At 41.4% G+C, this 20,775-nt stretch overlaps 2 protein-coding genes and 1 long non-coding RNA gene across 4 annotated transcripts in view; 1 reads left to right on the top strand and 2 right to left on the bottom strand.

Annotated features, from left to right (window-relative positions):
• LOC146863380 (epidermal differentiation-specific protein-like) overlaps positions 1-20,775 on the bottom strand; it is a 151,088-nt gene that overhangs the window by 89,849 nt on the left and 40,464 nt on the right. The window lies entirely within an intron of this gene.
• The window catches only part of LOC146863381 (uncharacterized), a 59,729-nt gene that overhangs the window by 15,447 nt on the left and 23,507 nt on the right, over positions 1-20,775 (top strand). The gene's annotated exons all lie outside the window — the stretch shown is intronic.
• LOC146863382 (uncharacterized) lies at positions 17,613-18,781 on the bottom strand. The gene is made up of 4 exons (XR_014978604.1): positions 18,718-18,781; positions 18,591-18,629; positions 18,423-18,511; positions 17,613-17,988 (listed from the first exon to the last, which is right to left on the bottom strand). It is a non-coding gene; the product is annotated as an uncharacterized LOC146863382 (long non-coding RNA).

Genomic DNA, 20,775 nt, shown 5'->3' with positions numbered 1-20,775 from the left:
CTTTGGGGGGGGCAGAAAGAGGGGTGGGTTTTTTCTCCCCCCCCTTCTCTTTCTGGGAGGCGGGGGTTATTTGAATTTTGACAGTTTTGACAGAGTTTGGTGGATTAATTTGTTAAGTTGGGTTATTGACAGGGAAAGGTTAGGTTGGTTATTTTTAGTTCGGTTACACAGGTTGGGTGATTGACAGCTGTAAAGGGGCAGGCAGGGGAGTTTGTTTAGCGAAAGGGTTGTATTTAGAGGGTTACATTGGGGTTATACAGTAATGTAATGTTTGGTATTGTTTTAAATGATTGTAAGGTACGGGAGGGGGCGGGATCGAATACATTTAGGGGAGGGGCGGGGTCGTGGGGTTAGGTATATGGTTTATTTAGTGAGGTTTAGTTTTGGAAGGCTTTCGCCAAGGTTTTAATTTGTGATGTGCACCTGTTCCAATAAAAGCGGCTTTTTTACACACAATTTCCTAGTGCGTGGTCTGCTTCCCCCCCACCACCCTCCCTCCCAAGGGGGGCTTGGGGGGGGCAGCCGACCGCAGGGAGGTCCCCCCCCGGGCGGTTTGGGAGGGGTTTGGTGGGGGAGGGGCGGCGGACCTTTCGCCGTCCATTTTGTGTTTTGGGCTATTTTTGGGTATAGCCCAAATGTAGCCCAAGTGATAAATTCCTTGGTCTCCCGCTCCCAGCCACCATTTTAGGTTTTTGGTGACCTGGTGGCTGGGAGCTTGGTAGTGTAATTTTTGTCCCTCCCTCCCTCCCCTGTTTTACAAGGTTTTTCTATTTTTAGTCCCCTCTCGTCTTTTTTACCTTTTTTTTCGCACATACAGGTTTTTTCATTTGGTGCTTTTTCTGGGACAGGTGTGCAGGGGTTTTTTCTTGTTATGTAATTGTCGCTTGGAGCAGGTGCTGTGCGGGGGTTATTTGGATTTTGACAGTTTTGACAGAGTTTGGTGGATTAATTTGTTAAGTTGGGTTATTGACAGGGAAAGGTTAGGTTGGTTATTTTTAGTTCGGTTACACAGGTTGGGCGATTGACAGCTGTAAAGGGGCAGGCAGGGGAGTTTGTTTAGTGAAAGGGTTGTATTTAGAGGTTTACATTGGGGTTATACAGTAATGTAATTTTTGGTATTGTTTTAAATGATTGTAATGTATGGGAGGGGGTGGGTTCGAATAAATTTAGGGGGCGGGGACGTGGGGTTAGGTATATGGTTTATTTAGTGAGGTTTAGTTTTGGAAGGCTTTCGCCAAGGTTTTAATTTGTGATGTGCACCTGTTCCAATAAAAGCGGCCTTTTTCACACAATTTCCTAGTGCGTGGTCTGCTTCCCCCCTCCCCCACCCTCCGTCCCAATATTTCGTTGAAGAGCTGATGCAGTTTTTCCATCGGAAGGGTTCAGCGTGCTTCGGTACGTAACAAAATGGAACATACAAATTCTGTTCACTAAGGAAATGGGTATCCCGAAAGTTTGGTTGTTTTTTTTGTTGTTGTTTTTTTTTAATGAAGAACGCATTACAGCACATGTCACAGTAAGCATAATGATTAATTAAAGTGAAGGGAAAGTCGATTTATCCCCCTGATTTAGACATAAATTCCTGTTAAAGTTTAGGTTGCTTTGGTTGAAGGGCTGTTGCTTAATACTTTGGACTAAGCTTCTTTAAACAGATTTTGTAATGCTGTATTTATTGCTTTCTGATGGTACATTGGTGTAAAGATTGCAGAGTAAAATGATAGAAAATGATTTGCCAGGTGAATTAGAAGTTCAACATTAATACAGCAATGCTGTTAGAATCTCGTAAAATGTATTCCTTTTGTATTTTAGATGCCCCTGACGAAGGGACTGTGATCCCGAAATGCATTGGGTTACTTTTAATAAATCGTGACATTTGGAACTTCACGACGCTCCTGTGTTTGTGTGAACAACTTCGTATCAAAACTGAAATGAGTAAAATGGATTAAAAAAAATTTAAACTAAAATGGATTAAACGCAAGTGTGAAAATTTGGAAAAATATAGGAGTAAACGAGATGAATTTAATTCATTTGATTCATTTACGTATATGGCTGTGCAGATTGGTGGAATCCTAACAGGTTCCCCTCGTGTTTTGTTACTATTGCTGCTCATTGGGGCGGAGTGCGAATAAGCTTGCACGCTTATCAAGTTGTGAATCGGTTTAAACATGGACGAACAGGATTAAGCTGGTGTGGGTCTCACCACCTCTCACATAGGTTCAAAGCTGCCCAGGTTCATGTTGTTGAGTCAAGTTTGGAATAGGTGTTTGTAGTGATGTGTTAAGCAGAGTGTTAACGCAACAACGGAATGTGACTATGCCACAGCACTGCATTCCATGAGTGTCTGTTACTCCTATGCCCCTTTGAGGCAGACGTGTTTTACTTGGCTGAAAAAACCACATTGTTTCACAACGTGATTTGTGTTGAGAAGATGACTACAGAAATGGCGACGAGCAGGAGAGACTTCGTATGAAACTGTAATTTACTGCGGGCCAGAAAGTGATTGTTTCTATTGTGAGGAGCAACACGCTGGGATTATGGCACTATATTACATACTCATGACTTTGAAAGAGGTGAGAAGTGTCGGGGTTACACATTGATCCTGGATTTTTGTTTTATTCCAATTACACTATTGACGCAGACTGGTTGTGCCTACTGACCAGGCGGGGACCTCGTCTACCAACAGTATAATGCTGCCAAGGACATGAGCTTCGTCAAACCGGCACGGGCATCTCTCTTTGTTTATATGCGGGCGGCTGTTGCTCGGTCACAACGCGGGCTCTCTAAGCTGCTCTTTCAAGGTGACACACACCAGCGAGTACTTTTCTGCTTGTTATCATTTTTGTTGCGTTTCATTCCCAAGGGGCTTCTTGTACCATTTTAAAGATAACGGAACAGTATAGAACTTGGTGGACTCCACAAATGATAGAGCTGAAGAAGCCCATGAGGAAGCATAGCATTGGTTGCAAAGGTAGGAGGAGAACCAGTGAAGGGCATTGACAGTTAATCCAATTTGAGAAGTGAGGATGTCTGTTGGGTGATTGATGGTACCAAAGGTTGCTAAGAAGCCTATAATATGTAGTGTAGCTGCCTCTGTGCTGCAGCGATGATCGGAAGCTGGATTGGCAGTCATGCAGGAGATGGTTGACATTGATGTAATCTTGAACTGTGCACAGACTGCTTTTTCAATGGTATTGTGACAGAAGGTTAGGTGAGTGATGTTATCAGGGTCTAGTGTAAGTCTTTTCAGGAGGCCTTCTGAAAAGATGACTTGAGTAAAGAATGATGTGTAGGCCAACAGAGCTTTCCATACAGGGCTTTGATCAAGTGTGAGGGTAAGACATGATTAACATCATAGGAGGTGTCTTGGAGGAAGTTGAGAATTTTAGCAAGGTCAGCAAGAGACAGGTACCTGAAGGATGCAGTATGGAGAGATGAGCATAAGGGGAGAAGTAAGCTTGGTCCTATTGATGTGCTGCCGGATTCTTTGTAGAAGGGGTTGATAGCATTACACTTGTTTGTGGAGTGGGGATTTGAAGTGTCAATGTGATGCAGCATTTGATTTTCCACCTGATCTGTATGGCAGTGGTCCATGTTGTAAACACCTAGGACCTTATGTGCATTTGTAAAATGTCTTTCTAGTTAAACCCAGGGAGGAGTTTGCGTGTGTGATGCTAGTAGGTAGACTGCGGAGGCCAACTGGTGAGCGAGCCACTATGATTTTATGTGTGGTCATTTCAATTCTCCTCTCTTTGTAGAGGCATACAGTTTCACTCCTATGAGTCTTGATTTTTGCAGATTCCAGAGGTTAGGCTGCATGGTGTTTTCCAAAGTATGCAATAGGGGTTTTGGCTCATATAAAGGGAACATCCTGAACATAAATTTAAAAGTTTGTGCAATGTTCATTTTAAAAACTTGTGCTTACCCCAGAGAGATAGCTGTGAAGATGACCACTGTGTAAGGTCTATTTCACTTTACCCAGAAGTGATGTCACTTGTCATTCACTACATTCAAAAGGTCTCTTTTGATATAAAAGCCCAGTTATTTGAAAATGGATTGCTTTCATTGAAAAAGCATACTTTCAATCACTTGTGTATTCATGCTGTGGTTCATGGGCAAGGCTTCAAATTTGGGTCAATTCACTGTATACCCAAAGAAGACAGCAAAGGAGTCTATGAGGTTCATAAGTGCTGGGATTGAGGATTCTGGTTGGGAGATGTTCACCAGGATATCTTTTGTGTAATACATTGTTGTGTGCTCCCCTATGACAGTATATATGATACAGTTCTTTGTTTCCCCAACAATGGCTAATGTTAACGGTTCTGGTGCCAGTAGAAACAACAGCGGAGAGGGGTTGCAGCCTTGCCTGGTACCCTTTAGGATGTTTATTTCTGCAGAAAGTTAGTCACCACATTTTACCATTGCTGTATGATTAGTATACAGCCATTGAGAATTCCTGATAAAATTTTGTCCCAGTCCCATTTTCTCCATTTTAAAGAATAGATTAGAACTTTCAAGGCGATCACATGCTTTTTCATCATCTAGGAAAATTATCAATTCATTGTCTATATCATTTCTAGTTCACCAAAGGAGATGCAAAAGTGTTTTAAAATGATTAGTGGGAGACTTGTTTGGCAGAAAGCCTAATTGCTCCAGATGCATGTGTGGTATGAGGGTCCTCGGTGTGTTTGCAAGTATCTTTGTGTGGAATTTCATATCACATTTGAATAGAGATATTGGCCTATAGTTGGCCCATTATAGAGGGTCTCTTCCATCTTTAGATATGAAGGAGATCCTCACCCTGATAAATTCATCTCAAATGGATCCTGTTTCTTTAATTTAATGTCATTATACATGTTACACAAATTTGGGTTACTAGGTCTTTATTAAGTTATAGAATTCTTAAGGGAGCACATCTTCTCCAGGGGCTTTACTAGTAGGCATACTATAGATGACCAGTTTAATGTCGTCTTATGTTGTGTCTTTACCTAATGATCCTCTATGATCATCATTAAGTTTAGGCAAAGAGATTGGTCACATGAAATCAATTATAGCAGTTTCTGGGTTATTAGGAGTGACCTATGGAGCGCTTTATAAAATGAGGCAATTTTCCCTGTATCTGCAGGGTTAGTAGTCATTCATTAATTCATAACTTTATTCGGTTTTACAATGTAAAAACTATAAAAGTTGTAATATATACACATCTCACAAGAAAAGTACATTAAAAATGTAATATTCATAGCCATAAAAACAGGAAATATATATAGTTTACAGGAGGCAGAGACACATGGGCCGTGAGTTTGTAGCAAAAGAAAAAGTAACAACTCCCACTGAGATTGCGGAGGTTCAAAACGAGCCCATGTTCCCACCAAAGGTTACGGGTAATAATAACAAATACAATAAATAAATAACATATATATTTCTGTACTTATAAAGGAGAACACGCATGAATCATACCTTAAAACTGTGAGTACCTCCTCCCCCTAAAATAGCCAATATTCCAGGCAAGCCCTGGTTCTCACAAAAGATTTTAACTAGCCTACAATAAAAGATATACAGTCTGGTTTCAACAGCTGCAGATATAAAAGTGCTGGGCGAACCTGGTTAAAGTTAAGCCACTTTAAAAGAAGGAGTAAAAAATGTCTCCGTGGTACTTCATAGAATTTGCAGAGGACCATGAAGTGTAGCAGATCCTGTGGAGACACATTGTCGCAGCCACAGGGTGCTAACACCTGTCCTCTGCTGCACCCTTTCGGAACGGCAATTAACAAATGGAAAAAATCAAGGCGAAACCTAGACAGTAAGAACCCCTCATGGGTGGTCAATGTTCTCCAAAGATATGGCTCAGTCAATGGATGAGTTTTTAGGGTCAGATATTTGCGGACGCTCGGTTTGCATAATTCCTGTTTGTCTCTTTCTAACTTCCTGGTACAAATAAAAGCTTTCTTAACCGATTCCACATCCTTTTTTGTTATAATAGAGGGTTTTAAAAAGAGTTCCGGACAACCCAACTCTGTAAAGCGAACTCTAACATACTTCAACCATGGTATTCTAGACATATGTTCAAGGTTCATACTGTCCCGTATGATCTGCTGGGTAAGCTCTAGCTCCTTGTTTGGCCAGCACTTAAGCCAAAACACTATAGGGCGCAGAGCAAGAGTATCGCATAAAAATGGGGCCCCCAATTCTTCATGAGCTACCAGGTTCTATAAACCGATTGGCATTCCCAGTAGGCGCTTTAAAAAGTTATTCTCTGCCACCTGCAACACGTCTGCTGTGGTATACCCCCAGACTTCACTACCGTAACATGCAGTTGATACACCTTTAGCCTGATAAATTTTCAACATGGCTGCAATTGGGCGCTTGCCCATCTTAGCAGCAAAGTTGAAAATAGCGGCAGTTATTAGTATGAGCTCCCCCTTTTTCTTCTGGATAAGGGGCCCCCACTTCAGGCGATCATCCAGCAGGACTCCCAGGTATGAAAACACTGACGTTGTGGGGACCTTCACAGAACCTACAGGAAAAAAAGGATACTTTTTCGTAGGACGAGCCCCTACCTGCAAGACGTAGGATTTTGCATTATTGATGGCTAAGTCACGGGACCCCATAAAATTCAGGAATGCATCTAATAGGGATTGTAGTCTCCTAGCGGTTCTCGCTATGAGGACGACGACGTCCGCATATAGGAGGATGGGGAGACCCTGGCGCCCCACATGCGGAAAGTCAGCCCCCGTAGCTACCAGAGCTCCTTCAAGATCATTAATATAAAGGGTAAACAGGAAGGGGGCCAAAATACAGCCCTGCCTTACCCCTCTTTCAATATTGAAGTCCCTGGAATCCCGAAGATCCTGTGCATATCTGATGTTGGCCTTAGTATCCCTGTGCAGATCCATTAGAAAGTCCACGATGGAGGCCTCAACCCCCATGGCACTCATGGACTGCCACTGTTTGACCCGGTTGACACAGTCAAACGCGGAAGAAAGTTCCATGAAGGCCATGTAGATCGTACCTGGGCGGGCCATCGTATACTTGCCAAGGATCAGGTAGAGGTTTAGACATTGGGCCACCGTCGACCTCCCTGCACGAAACCCATATTGGGTGTCAGCAATGATGTTATGCTGTTCTGCCCGTGAAGATAGTCTTTGCAATAGTACTCCTCCCACCACCTTTACTACTGAGGCGATGAGAGAAATAGGTCGGTAGCAGTGCGTACTGTTTTGATCCCCCTTTTTAAACTCTGGCACAATAGTAGAAATGGCCCAGGATTCGGGGCTACCATCCCTGGCCGCTGCATTCAATACGGCCGCCAGGATCGGGGCCCAAAAGGATGGATCCAATTTATAGAGGTCCGGCGGAATTCCGTCCGGTCCCGAAGCCTTGTTGCAAGTTAGGCCAGCAATTCCCGCCTCTACCTCTGTTAGCTCAAAAACCAGTCAGTGTTTGTTACCCGGGGTGGCTGGTCATAATGACCCATAAAGCCCTTAAACATGGATTGAAAATGGGCCACCCATTTGTCTTCCTTGATGTGGGAGCCTAGATCATTGCCTGTATCTTCAGCGAACAATGGTCTGTTGACAATGCCCCAAAACCGTATGCCATTCCTTAAAGTACTAGACTTTAGCAACTTCCTCCATGCCTCCTCCATGAGAGCTCATTTACGGGTAGCTAGGGCCTGTTCATATTCTGGGCGACATACATGTATGTATAGCGGGTTTCTTGGAACAACTTTCAAGGCCTCCTTTAGCTTACGTGCTGCCTGGGAGCACGAAGAATCAAACCATCTTGGGTTTGAGTGGGATACCTTACGAGCTGGAGCCCTCAAAAGTTCCCCTGCTTTGCGGAAAATGACGCTAAAAGCACTAAGGACATCCCTCGGTAGACTCTCCAGTTGGACACAAAAAGCAAGTTCAACTTCGCATGAGTCTCTCACCTCCCTGTGGAAAGCATCCGGGTCAATCTGGGACCATTTAAGGCGGCGCCCACCGTCTATAGGTCTTGATATTCCCAATGCCCTTCCCCTAGGTTTGCTGGATAGAAATGCACCACAAAAGTATACACAGAGGGGATTGTGATCACTGTAAGCACCATCCTTGATGGTAAACCTTTGAAAAAGGGACTGAGAGGAAGAGGAAATTTGAATATGGTCTATAAAAGACCCGGTACCTCTCCCGTTAAAGGTGGGAATTGGGGCTTTACAGTTAGGGGCAAAAGAGGGACATTAGTGTTAGTAGATCAAATTCATTGACTAGATGATTTAGTTCATCGCCCTGTGTTGAATGCTCAAAATGAAACCCCCTCATTCTCTGGCATTACAAATCGGACATCTTCGTGATCTTTGGCTCGCCACAAGGGTGGGTATTAAAATCTCCTAGCACCATCAGTGGGTGTGAGCTAAGATCACAGAACTTCCTTAAATAGTGACTCAGCTGGATGATGTTACCTTCCCCCTTTTTGCTATTCGGTGAATTATAGAAATTGATCAGGCTCATTGTATTGATCCCCTTCTTAAGTGTGACGGCCTGAAGGCCCTGAATAAAAAAAGGATGGGTTCGTACCTGACAGTCCACTGTCAGGGAGATATAAATAACCAAACCTCCTTTGGCTCTACCACTAGTTGACGGGGAGGCAAGAACAAAATAAGCTTTAAAACCCTCCAGAAACAGATTGCAGTCCACCAACCAGGTTTCTTGGAGGCAGAATACTAAGAATTGCCTAGCAAACTGTGCCATATCGGATCCTTGAACTTGTCTGCCAGGTCTGCTATGTTCCATGATAGAACATTACTATCCGAAACGTGGGGTGTCACCTCTCTTTGTGTTGATGGAAGGTGAACCATCTGCAATGTCTCTATCTCAGTTGCCGGGATTGAGTGAACCCTCTGTGCGTTGGCTCTGCTACGATCTCAGTAGGGATATCCAGTCAATCACATTCCTCCATCCCCGATAGCATAGAGAATCTATTAGGTAATGCTAGGGTAGGAGGCACGACAGGAGCAAAATGAGGCCCCCATGATGACTTATACTATGAGATGGTTGTGGAAACCCTTGGTTCCTGCCTACAGAGTTTTTATAGGACCATCTGGCTCGAGAAAAATCCTTATCATTATTCCCTGTTATATGCCCTTGAGAATCAGCTCTATAAAAGAAACCCAGTGGACCCATAATGTGATGGACCGACATGAATATCCTCTGACAGAATTCTTTCAGCTATAAAGGCCCTGTTGAAGATGACAATAACGCAGTCACCCCCTACCGGCTTTCTAGAACTGCCTATCCAATCCACTCGGCGTACCATAATAATGCTACATTCCACACCAGGACCCACGGGGGTATTGGTTGATAACCAGTGGAGTACCTTATTCTTTAACTTGTTATAGTCCTCATTTATACCTGGGGGAAGAGGCGGAATGTTCCCTAAAACCACTACATAAGGTGCGGATTCTGGGGGAAGATGAATAATAGGAGGGCGCTGGCAAACCTCCCCTGGCAGCGCCGCGGGGCCATCCAGCTGACCTGCAGAAGATTGGAGGTCCTGCCTGTGCAGGGAAACTGCCAGTGGCCTGCTGAGAGTCTGACCACTCCTTAAACCGTCTACCTCCTCTTGAGCTAATTTCACCGCATGAAGCTGTACAGGCTGCTGGTCTCCATGAGATTTGGCAGGGTTTTTAGGTAAGCCAGAGTCAGATTTGGCGACTGATTCTGATTCTGGGATCTCACTTGTACCCCCGAAGTTTACGAAGGCATCGGTTTGGGCCCCCTATGCAAGACTTTTTTCGATTGCTGTCAACCTCTCCAGAATAGGACTCAGTTTAGTATCCAACAGAGTATACTATACTGGTAAGTATCCCTCTCGACCTATATTGCTTTAACTTTGCTGTTTACTTTTTGTGGGTTCACATAAAGAAAAAATCACCAAAAGTGTATACTGTTTATCTATTAAATTTATTTTTATAAATTATTTTACATTTTTTTGTTTATATACATTCTTCTCTGATATACATTGAATTATTTTCTTTTTTACTAAAAAGGCTAAGCTATACAGAATTAATCATTATTCCTTTGTATATGTTTAGCTGTATAGTCACAGGGTATACAAATATAAACAGATAATAACTCTATGAGATTGTCACTATAATTCAAAAATTGTACCCACAACAATCACTCCTCTCATCATACTGCATACATGTCACTTTCATACAACTCATTCATACAGCACCCCGGAAAAGCACCAACGTTTGTACAATAATAGCTGGGCATAAGCGAAATGCTTAGCCTTCTAAGATGATGCAGGACACTGGGGTGTATCACTCAATCTGGTCGACGCACGTTTCGGTGGCTCAATCTTCTTTCATCGCCACCTTCCTCAGGACCTCTTGTTATGAGTTTGTTATCATGGGCGAGGATGGGGAAACTGTTTTTCTGTAATCCAATTGAATAACATTATAACCATTGTTTAATCCTATACATTTTTTATGCGTCCCACAGGAGAATACATCATTTATCTCCAATAAAAGATTAAAAAAAGAGAGTTTTCTATACTGTCAGGGTCATGCTCCTGCCACTAAATCTGATGCTCTCCAAAATACCAGAATAGCAGAATAAATGTTAAGGGAGTGGGGAGAGTAGGAAAGCGAAAAGTGAACAGAGTAAAAATGTGAGACAAAGAGAAATGACATTCAATCCTGGCAATCTTACTGTTGTCACAGTTCTCGTATTTTTCTAAGGACCTTTGTCCTATTATACTGATCTATGATCTTTCAAGGTGCCACTTCGAATAATTCCATTTAGTTTCTATTTAATCTATATCTTGGAAGTACAAGGAAGTAGAATGATCTACCTGTTCTGTTTTTTTGTGTTAACGTAGCACGCAGCTTCTTCTGAGATAGTATTTTGTTTTACTTCTCTTTTTAATTCATAATATGGTCATTGCTGTAAGAAGATTTTAGTTTGTTGTCACAAATCATATCTCCTATGAAAATGCACTTGTTATGCTACAAATCCACATTTTGTGTACCTTAGTCAATCCGGGTTTCAGTCATGAGGATCACATTCAAAAGTCGTCACAGGGATATTATTCCTGATTTTTCTCACGAAGCATAGCGGGTAGTCAGCCCTCAAATAATCTTTGTATGGCTTTCTAATCAGATCCAAATAAAGAGTGGTTAGTGTATCCAGTCTTATTTGTGAACACATCTAAAGTGACCAGTTCATGTGCGATTACCTATAGAATCTAGTCGTTAGCTTTTCTTCTTGTTATATTCTTATTTCTTGTTTCTTTTTTTCTCCATATGTTAACGCTGTTACATGTGGGATTTGTCCCGTTCCCTTCTTGTTCAATGCTCTAATCAGCAATAAAGAAGAAAAGGCTCACGTCATGTTGAGACTTTCATTTAAATGATTTAAACAAGGTAATCCCACTATCATTCATTTGTCACTACTGTCTCTGATTATCGTATTCATACTAGTTACTGGCCACATATGGTTACCGTTCTGCTCATTATATTTAGTACTTCTGACTAATTTACTTTCGTTATCTCCCCTTCTTTTTTTTATAAATTAATTAAATAAGTTACTGGTATCACTACATCCATGTCTCATTTGTTTTAGACTTAGTAAAGCGGTGAATCAAGTAAAATAAAATAAAGTTGAGTTGGCTTGAATGACCTATACATGCTATTGTAAATATGTATGCTCAGCGCGGCTTCTTACCTATTGCTGGTAGCGTATATCCTCTCGTCGGCGTTCCAAATGTGATCCTACTCCGGCAGAAATGCCCTTATTGCTGTTGCCTATTTATACGTTAGGCCAGCGATTCAAATTACCTAATTACGAAAACCTGTGAAGCTGACTGACGTACTAGCCAGCGTAATGGTTCAAATGATCTAACTATGTGTGCCTTTGTTTCTGCTGGTTCCATCTTGGAATGGTGATAGTACAGAGGCTTCTGTGCGACTCATAGCTTTTTTGGGGAGGTTTTATTGGATATTTATATTCGTATTATCAGAGTTTCTCAGGAGTGCCATTATAAAGTTTACTGTTCTGTGTATATCTCAAATTTTTAGCGCTGTCTAAATGTAGTGATTTGCTATATTTTAGTACGTAGAATTCAGCCGCCATTTTAGGACAGTTCAAATTTGGCTGCCTAGCATGATATTTGCTTAATTTATAACGTTCGTACTGGATAGTTACTAATCAAAACAAAAGGTTTTAACTTTGGCAGAAACTAACTCAAGACCACTGGAATAAACGGGCTTAGGAATACTCTGCATACTTATATATAGACTATATTGGAGAGTAAAAATAAGTATGGCACAAAACTACAGATATGTTTTGATATATACGGAACACTGATGCCGGAATTTGAAAATACGGTTGCGCTACAAATCACAATTGCTTGTCTACAGTAATCACTGCGAAGTTCAACAGTTGTGTTGATTTAACCCAGCAGATCTCAATTGCCAGTGATAGGGGATTGCTGCTCCCATGCTTAGATGTTCTAATTGTACTACATCACGCTCATGCATATATGTGTTCACAATTACTCTGTTCCACCATATAAGCATATATGTGTGCTGCTAAAGCAGGGATGGAAAAAACAGTATTACGCAGCCAGTCTCGGTGGCCAATCATCCGGGGTCACTACTAACTTTCATTAATATCCTAGATGTGCTTTGTCACACATTTATGTTTATTATACGCATATATTCACAACTACTTGGTCCCGTCAGATATACACATATATATGTTTGCTTGGAAAAGTAACATGTATACTGAAGAGAATTTATTTATAATCCAAGATGTTAGGAAAGTAATACGGTGTTATAGTTGTGTAGAGTCTCTAATTAGTTAGAATCTTGTTGTCACAGTCTCTTTGATTCGCTATGTGTATAATTAAACATAGAGGGGTAACTTGATTTAAAGAATGATCTAGTGTGTTGAAATACAAAATAATGATAGGATGCCATGAACATGATAATTATCTTGGATCTATTGACAGTTGAAAGGGAAAGATTACATGAACTGCCCTTATCATGTGTGCCATACTATTTCTTCATTAAGACCCGTTTTAACTGTATCCAGGGTGTAAATCCAATAGGTCTCACGCGTTTTTCTTACTTCTTGTACATCTTTCCCTGGAATGTGTTTTACTTTTTCTAGGACTAGCCATCTTAATTCTTTCTCATTATGTTGAAGATCAATGCAGTGTTGTACCATAGGGCTTGCTAGTTTTTTTGTTCTGATGGCAGATCTATGTTCACTGTAGCGAGTCCTAAATACTCGGCCTGTCTCGCCTACATAGTCGAGTTCACAGGGGCATAGTATAAGGTAAACAAGGTTTTGGCTTTTACAGTTGGTAAAATCACGTAATTTGCCTACCTTGCCTTGATACTGCCAAAATTCAGTGACAATGGCGCTATCACATGCAACACATGTGCCGCATCTGTGGTTACCTAGAATCGGAGGTCCTATCAGAGTTGTCTGTGAGTTTGACTGTTGCCGTCTAGGTCTAGTGTGTACAAGGCTATCTCTCAAATTTCGATTCCTACGAAACGCCAAAATGGGTTTCTGGATGGTCTCTTGTCCTTCCCCAGTATTTAAGATGTGCCAGTTTTTATTCAAGACCTTTTTTATTTTAAAATTTAAGGTCGAATGGTTCACAACACACACCAATTTATCGTTCTTTGGACGGGGATTACCTGCTAATAGGGCATCTTGATTGTAATAACGTGCCCTTTTGTATGCAGTCCTGATTAAACGTTTGGGATAACCTCGTATAAGTAATCTCTGTTTGAGGTCTTCTCCATGTTTGTCAAAATCTTGGATATTTGAACAATTACGCCTGATTCGTAAAAACTCACCAAACGGAATTGAGTCCTTTTGACAAATGGGATGGTAACTGGTATGGGACAATATGGTGTTCTTAGAGGTCGGTTTCCTGAAAAAACTGACAGAAATCCTACCATCCTCTGCCTGTATGATGATATCTAGGAACTCCACTGATGTAGTACTTGTATTGCTGGTGAATTTCAAATTCTTATCGCTGGCATTCAGCCAGTCGATAAAAGTGTCTAGAGTTTCTTTATCTCCACGCCAGATGAAAAAAATATCATCGATAAATCTGTACCATTTATGGACATTCTCATAGAAGGGAGCTATTTCATTGAAAATGTGTTTTAGTTCATATTCCCCCATGTATATATTGGCCACACTGGGGGCACAAGATGCCCCCATACTGGTACCTTTAGTTTGGTGGTACAGGTCCCCCCTAAAATCAAAGTAGTTGTTTTTAAGCACTATTTCTAAGCACTCAACTATAAAGTCGTTAGGTCTCTCTCCTGGCAGTCTTTCTAGGAGAGTTTTGACTGCTTCGACCGCTTGTTGTTGCGGTATATTAGTATATAGTGCTTCGATGTCTAGGGTGACCAAGATCTCGTTGTTAGGATCATAGGGTACATTTTCCAATTTGTTAATGATATCTCCTGTGTCCTTGATGTAAGATTTGTATTGGGTGGTGAGCGGACATAAGAACTTATCCACATACTTTGATAGTGGTTCACTTAAGGAATTGATGGAGGACACTATGGGACGTAGTGGTGGGTCTTGAATATTCTTGTGTGTTTTAGGCACACCATACAGTGCTGGAATTACTGCATTCGTCTTGTTCAAAAATAGATATTCTTTCTCACAGATAACTTCTTCCTCATAAGCCTTGCTAGTTGTGTGGTTGATAGTTTCCTTCAGTTTTGTGATGGCTCCTGATTTAATGGGCCTATAGTGTTCAACTACGTTCAGCATTTGATGGACCTTTTCCTCGTATTTCTTAGTGTCCATAAGGACTATGCCCCCTCCCTTATCACAGGGTTTTATGGTAAGCTCCGGTGTGTTCTGCAGTTCATGGAGGGCAGTATTTTCTCCAGCTGACAGATTAGGTTTACTGTAATAGTTGTGTTTCAACAGTTTGTTCATATCATTAAGAACAGATTTTTCAAAGATAGATACTTCTGCGCCCACCATTTCCAGGGTGGGTGTGAAGGTTGATTTCAATTTACACCCTGATAGGTTGCCATCCGGCTCTCCTTCTTCTCTGCCTAAGAAGAACTTCTTAAGACGGATCTTCCTGAAAAAGGCAAAGATATCTTGCATAAGTTTGAACTTGTTGCAGTAAGTGTTAGGTACAAAGGATAGACCTCTGCTCAGGATGGCTACTTCATCCGACTTGAGCGGATGCGTAGAGATGTTGAAAATAGGTATAGTGTCTGTTCTAGATCCGACTGTTAGTTTTTCCAGTATTGCTGGTTTCTGGTCCTCATGTACATCTGAGGAGGTTGAGGGTCCATTGTCTGGTATCCTCTCCTGTCTGATTTCGTGTAACGGAATCTGTTCCGACCCCGGCCTCTCCCTAAAAAAGGAGGTGGTGCTTGATAATATGATTGATACTCACCTCCTCTTCCTCTGTAGGGTCGTTGGCCTTGGGGGATGTCCTCATAGTTATTAGGGGCATCACCTTCAGATTCCGATGAATTGGTGTCCGAAAAGGTGACCACTTTTCGCTTGTTATTCTGTGCGTATGCATGGGAATCATTTTCATTTTGCCACTCTTGATAGTAGTTTGTTCTAAGGTACGGATAGGCCTTTTCTTGCGTGAACCATTTGATGTCTTTTTTAAGTTTTTCTGTTTTCTTCTTTAAGATGTATTCCTCAAAGTCGTGTAGTTCGGCATGTATACTATCTAGTTTTAATTTTGCCTCATCTACAGCTGAGTTGGTTTTAAGTTTGTCTTCTAACTCTTGAATTTGTGTATTTAATGCTGCAACTAGCTCTTTGGCTGTCTCGATTATCAAGATCATCCAATCTCTTGAGCATCTGTTGCTTATATGGGACCATCTCTCTAGAAATTTGCGTAGCTCCACAAATAGTGTTGGAATGTCGCGGACTCGTAAGCCAGATGGAATAACTCCCGCCCTAAGATACTCTAGCATAAATGTTGCATGAGATTCCATTCTCTTGCATTTTTTCCTTAGGTTGAGTAATGTTTGCCACTCACTGTTAGCAGTGTTTGTTAGTATAGCATTGCTATTGGAGTTACTAGTGCTTCCAACTAGTGCTATAAAATCTGCGTCAGTGAAGCCAAAGGTCTGTAGGGATTCCATTATATGCGCGTAAGTTGTTTATTGAAAATTTTACATGCGTAAGCCTTCCTCCACTGATATAAAATCAGTGATACATTAATTTGTATCAAATAGGATAATATGCTGTGTCTATTTGGGTAACGAATGAAAATACTATATATAAGTGAGGAAAAAGGAAAGAGGGGAAAAATTGATGAAAAAAGTTCTAGTGAGTTTTTAAGACAATAAATATGTTCCTAAAGAGGAGGGTGCAGTGCTCCTAGAGGATGGCTTAGTAGTAACTATTACCCAACACCTAGGTGTGAATGCAAGGATATGCAGAGTGGAGATGGAGAGCATACAATTACTGGGCACGGTGGCTTACCTTGACAGATGAGTAAGGCTCTCTCATAAAGAAACCTGTGATTAAAAAACCACTATTAGTCAATTTGAAAAAGGTAACCCCCTAGAAAACTTACTTCGAGGTCAGGGAACAGGGGGAACAAGGCACAACAAACTATACTGGTAAGTATCCCTCTCGACCTATATAGCTTTAACTTTGCTGTTTACTTTTTGTGGGTTCACATAAAGAAAAAATCACCAAAAGTGTATACTGTTTATCTATTAAATTTATTTTTATAAATTATTTTACATTTTTTTGTTTATATACATTCTTCTCTGATATACATTGAATTATTTTCTTTTTTACTAAAAAGGCTAAGCTATACAGAATTAATCATTATTCCTTTGTATATGACGGGACCAAGTAGTTGTGAATATATGCGTATAATAAACATAAATGTGTGACAAAGCACATCTAGGATATTAATGAAAGTTAGTAGTGACCCCGGATGATTGGCCACCGAGACTGGCTGCGTAATACTGTTTTTTCCATCCCTGCTTTAGCAGCACACATATATGCTTATATGGTGGAACAGAGTAATTGTGAACACATATATGCATGAGCGTGATGTAGTACAATTAGAACATCTAAGCATGGGAGCAGCAATCCCCTATCACTGGCAATTGAGATCTGCTGGGTTAAATCAACACAACTGTTGAACTTCGCAGTGATTACTGTAGACAAGCAATTGTGATTTGTAGCGCAACCGTATTTTCAAATTCCGGCATCAGTGTTCCGTATATATCAATACATATCTGTAGTTTTGTGCCATACTTATTTTTACTCTCCAATATAGTCTATATATAAGTATGCAGAGTATTCCTAAGCCCGTTTATTCCAGTGGTCTTGAGTTAGTTTCTGCCAAAGTTAAAACCTTTTGTTTTGATTTGTAACTATCCAGTACGAACGTTATAAATTAAGCAAATATCATGCTAGGCAGCCAAATTTGAACTGTCCTAAAATGGCGGCTGAATTCTACGTACTAAAATATAGCAAATCACTACATTTAGACAGCGCTAAAAATTTGAGATATACACAGAACAGTAAACTTTATAATTATTACAGGAAACAGTGGTCCCTGAAACCAAACGATAGAGCAGAAAATGAATATAGTCAAAATTGAAACTATATTTTAGCCAGTGTCCAGCCGGGCATGGCAACTTTAATAAGTAGAAATTCTTGACAGTGAACAGGGAAATGTAAGTAGAATTCGGTGGGACACAAGCCTGTATCCTCTGACTTACATACCGAGTAAACAGAAAATGACAAAACACATTCAGGCAATTACAGTGATGTTTCTGTGACAGATAATGAATAGCGAAACATCTGATATTCAGACTGCCACCTTCACACTATATTACATACAGCAATATTTATGGTGTAGGGTGGGCAACAGAGTCGACGGCGTTTCGATCCTTATGGGAAAGATACAGGATCATCATCAGGACTAAATTAGTTAAATTGCCCTTATTTGGAATGCCTGAGTAAACATTAGACATAAGGCAAACGTACAACCAACATAAATGTGGAAAAAACATAATAAAGGGGAGGGAAGGGAAAAAAAATGGAAAATAATAATCAATCAGTTGGTGATTACAATAAAAACAATACATTTCGCATCAACCAGGTACTGCGTCAGATCAGGTGCTCATTCAGGTGTGCATTCTTATGTAAAAGTGACATCGCAAGTGGTTGTTTTATGGCGACTAATGTCTAAACAGAAATATGAAAGATAGGCGATTTCAAAGGTTACGTTAGAAATTTGTTAAATTAAAAAAGACATTTAGGACAGCCGTGGTTCGATAGTCACTAGATGCGCGGTACGATGTGGACCCGTGAGGCGTACGAGGACGTTAAGTGAAGAGGGGTGGTGGGGAACGAAGGTGAAGAGGGGATAAGTGAATAGGGAATTACCTCATGTTGCCATGGAGGCAACGAAAAAGATGGCGAATCACGGAAAGGTACCGTTGAGATAAGGGTACGAGTTTACGGTAGGACAATGCCTGTGAAATAATAGAAAAACATAAGAAGGGCGAAGTGTGGAAGTGAATGCGTAGGGCGTGCAGCGAATGAAGGGCTTACCTACGGACATTTGTTCCGGGAGGAAGGACACGGATAGGTCTAATGAAGGAAAGTGAAAGCAATAAATATGGGTCCAAGTATGAGCAGCGGGACATCTGGATCGTGAGTGCTTGGTGGGAGGGCTTACCTCAGTCAACTTGCAGAAATGGGTTCCGTGGCCATGCAGTGTGAACGGACGATGCCGGATCAACTGTGGGGGCAGAAAGGTGAAACTGCCTAAAGTAGGTGTTTCAGGTCATGTGAGAAGTCACATGGTGTGGCAGGTCATGTGGGTGGTCACATGGTGTCATGTGACCAAGGAACAACGCCGTGCGAGTGAAGGCAATTGTTGGTAGAACCAAGGCGCCATGTTGGAAGGGTAATAAAATAGTGAAAAAAGTGGCCGGCGATAGCGGGACGAGTGGAAAGAAAAGGAATTTCAGTGAGAAAATGAATAATAAACGCAAAACGCAATATACAAGGAATTTACAGTCTGTACATACATATAGATGAAACATGAGAATTATGTGGAACAATGATCATCAGACAACCAGTGATGGGTAACGATTGACATTAGTCATGGAGCCTGGTGTAGAACCCACGGGGGTGTGAACAAGAGTGGGTATTAAATCATTGTTCAGAAAATGAATCCAAAAAAGTTCATAGTAATGAGGTCCAGTCCTCAAGGCGATTCAGCCCACTGTGTATGCTTCCTGTTTTGAGAATCCATTTCAATTCCTCTTTGTTTAACAGTTGGGCGAGATCGGCGCCCCTGGGTGGGATCTTCACTACAGAGATTACTGTCCAGCGTATTTCATTCTCAGAGTGGCCCTTGGCCTCAAAATGTTCGACCAATGGAGCGTTCGGAGTTTTGCATCTTAATCTGCTTCTATGTTGGCAGATTCGTACCCGAATTTTTTGTGTGGTCTGACCTATGTAGATCATATCGCAGGGACAAAAGATAGCATAAATCACATTACAGGTGTTACAATTACTGAATTGTGTGAGTGGTTTACGTATATTACCATATACAAATTCCTTGCAGTCATTGGTGAAACCACATACTGAACAATTGCCACATTTATTATGACCAGTCAAAGAGGGTAACGACCAATGGTCATGAAGGGTACCAGTGTTTGTGGTGCTGGGAAGAGCTGCTCTGACCAAGTGGTCCTTAATGTTTTTGTTTTTCTTAAAGGCAAAGAGAGGTTTCTCTAGGTTCAGTATTCCAGCATTGACTACGCTCCAATGTTTTAGAATGCTTTTCCGTAGTTTGTGTGAGGAGAGGGAAAAAGTTGTCACGCATACTATGCGATTCTCTGATTTCTTGTTTGTATATGGTAATACTATACATACGCTCCATTGGTCGAACATTTTGAGGCCAAGGGCCACTCTGAGAATGAAATACGCTGGACAGTAATCTCTGTAGTGAAGATCCCACCCAGGGGCGCCGATCTCGCCCAACTGTTAAACAAAGAGGAATTGAAATGGATTCTCAAAACAGGAAGCATACACAGTGGGCTGAATCGCCTTGAGGACTGGACCTCATTACTATGAACTTTTTTGGATTCATTTTCTGAACAATGATTTAATACCCACTCTTGTTCACACCCCCGTGGGTTCTACACCAGGCTCCATGACTAATGTCAATCGTTACCCATCACTGGTTGTCTGATGATCATTGTTCCACATAATTCTCATGTTTCATCTATATGTATGTACAGACTGTAAATTCCTTGTATATTGCGTTTTGCGTTTATTATTCATTTTCTCACTGAAATTCCTTTTCTTTCCACTCGTCCCGCTATCGCCGGCCACTTTTTTCACTATTTTATTACCCTTCCAACATGGCGCCTTGGTTCTACCAACAATTGCCTTCACTCGCACGGCGTTGTTCCTTGGTCACATGACACCATGTGACCACCCACATGACCTGCCACACCATGTGACTTCTCACATGACCTGAAACACCTACTTTAGGCAGTTTCACCTTTCTGCCCCCACAGTTGATCCGGCATCGTCCGTTCACACTGCATGGCCACGGAACCCATTTCTGCAAGTTGACTGAGGTAAGCCCTCCCACCAAGCACTCACGATCCAGATGTCCCGCTGCTCATACTTGGACCCATATTTATTGCTTTCACTTTCCTTCATTAGACCTATCCGTGTCCTTCCTCCCGGAACAAATGTCCGTAGGTAAGCCCTT

This window comes from Triturus cristatus, chromosome 2_2 (genome assembly GCF_964204655.1).
Source record: "Triturus cristatus chromosome 2_2, aTriCri1.1, whole genome shotgun sequence".
Classification (NCBI taxonomy): domain Eukaryota; kingdom Metazoa; phylum Chordata; class Amphibia; order Caudata; family Salamandridae; genus Triturus; species Triturus cristatus.
The sequence above is the reverse complement of the archived record's forward strand: the minus strand, read 5'-3'. Positions and strand labels throughout refer to the sequence as shown.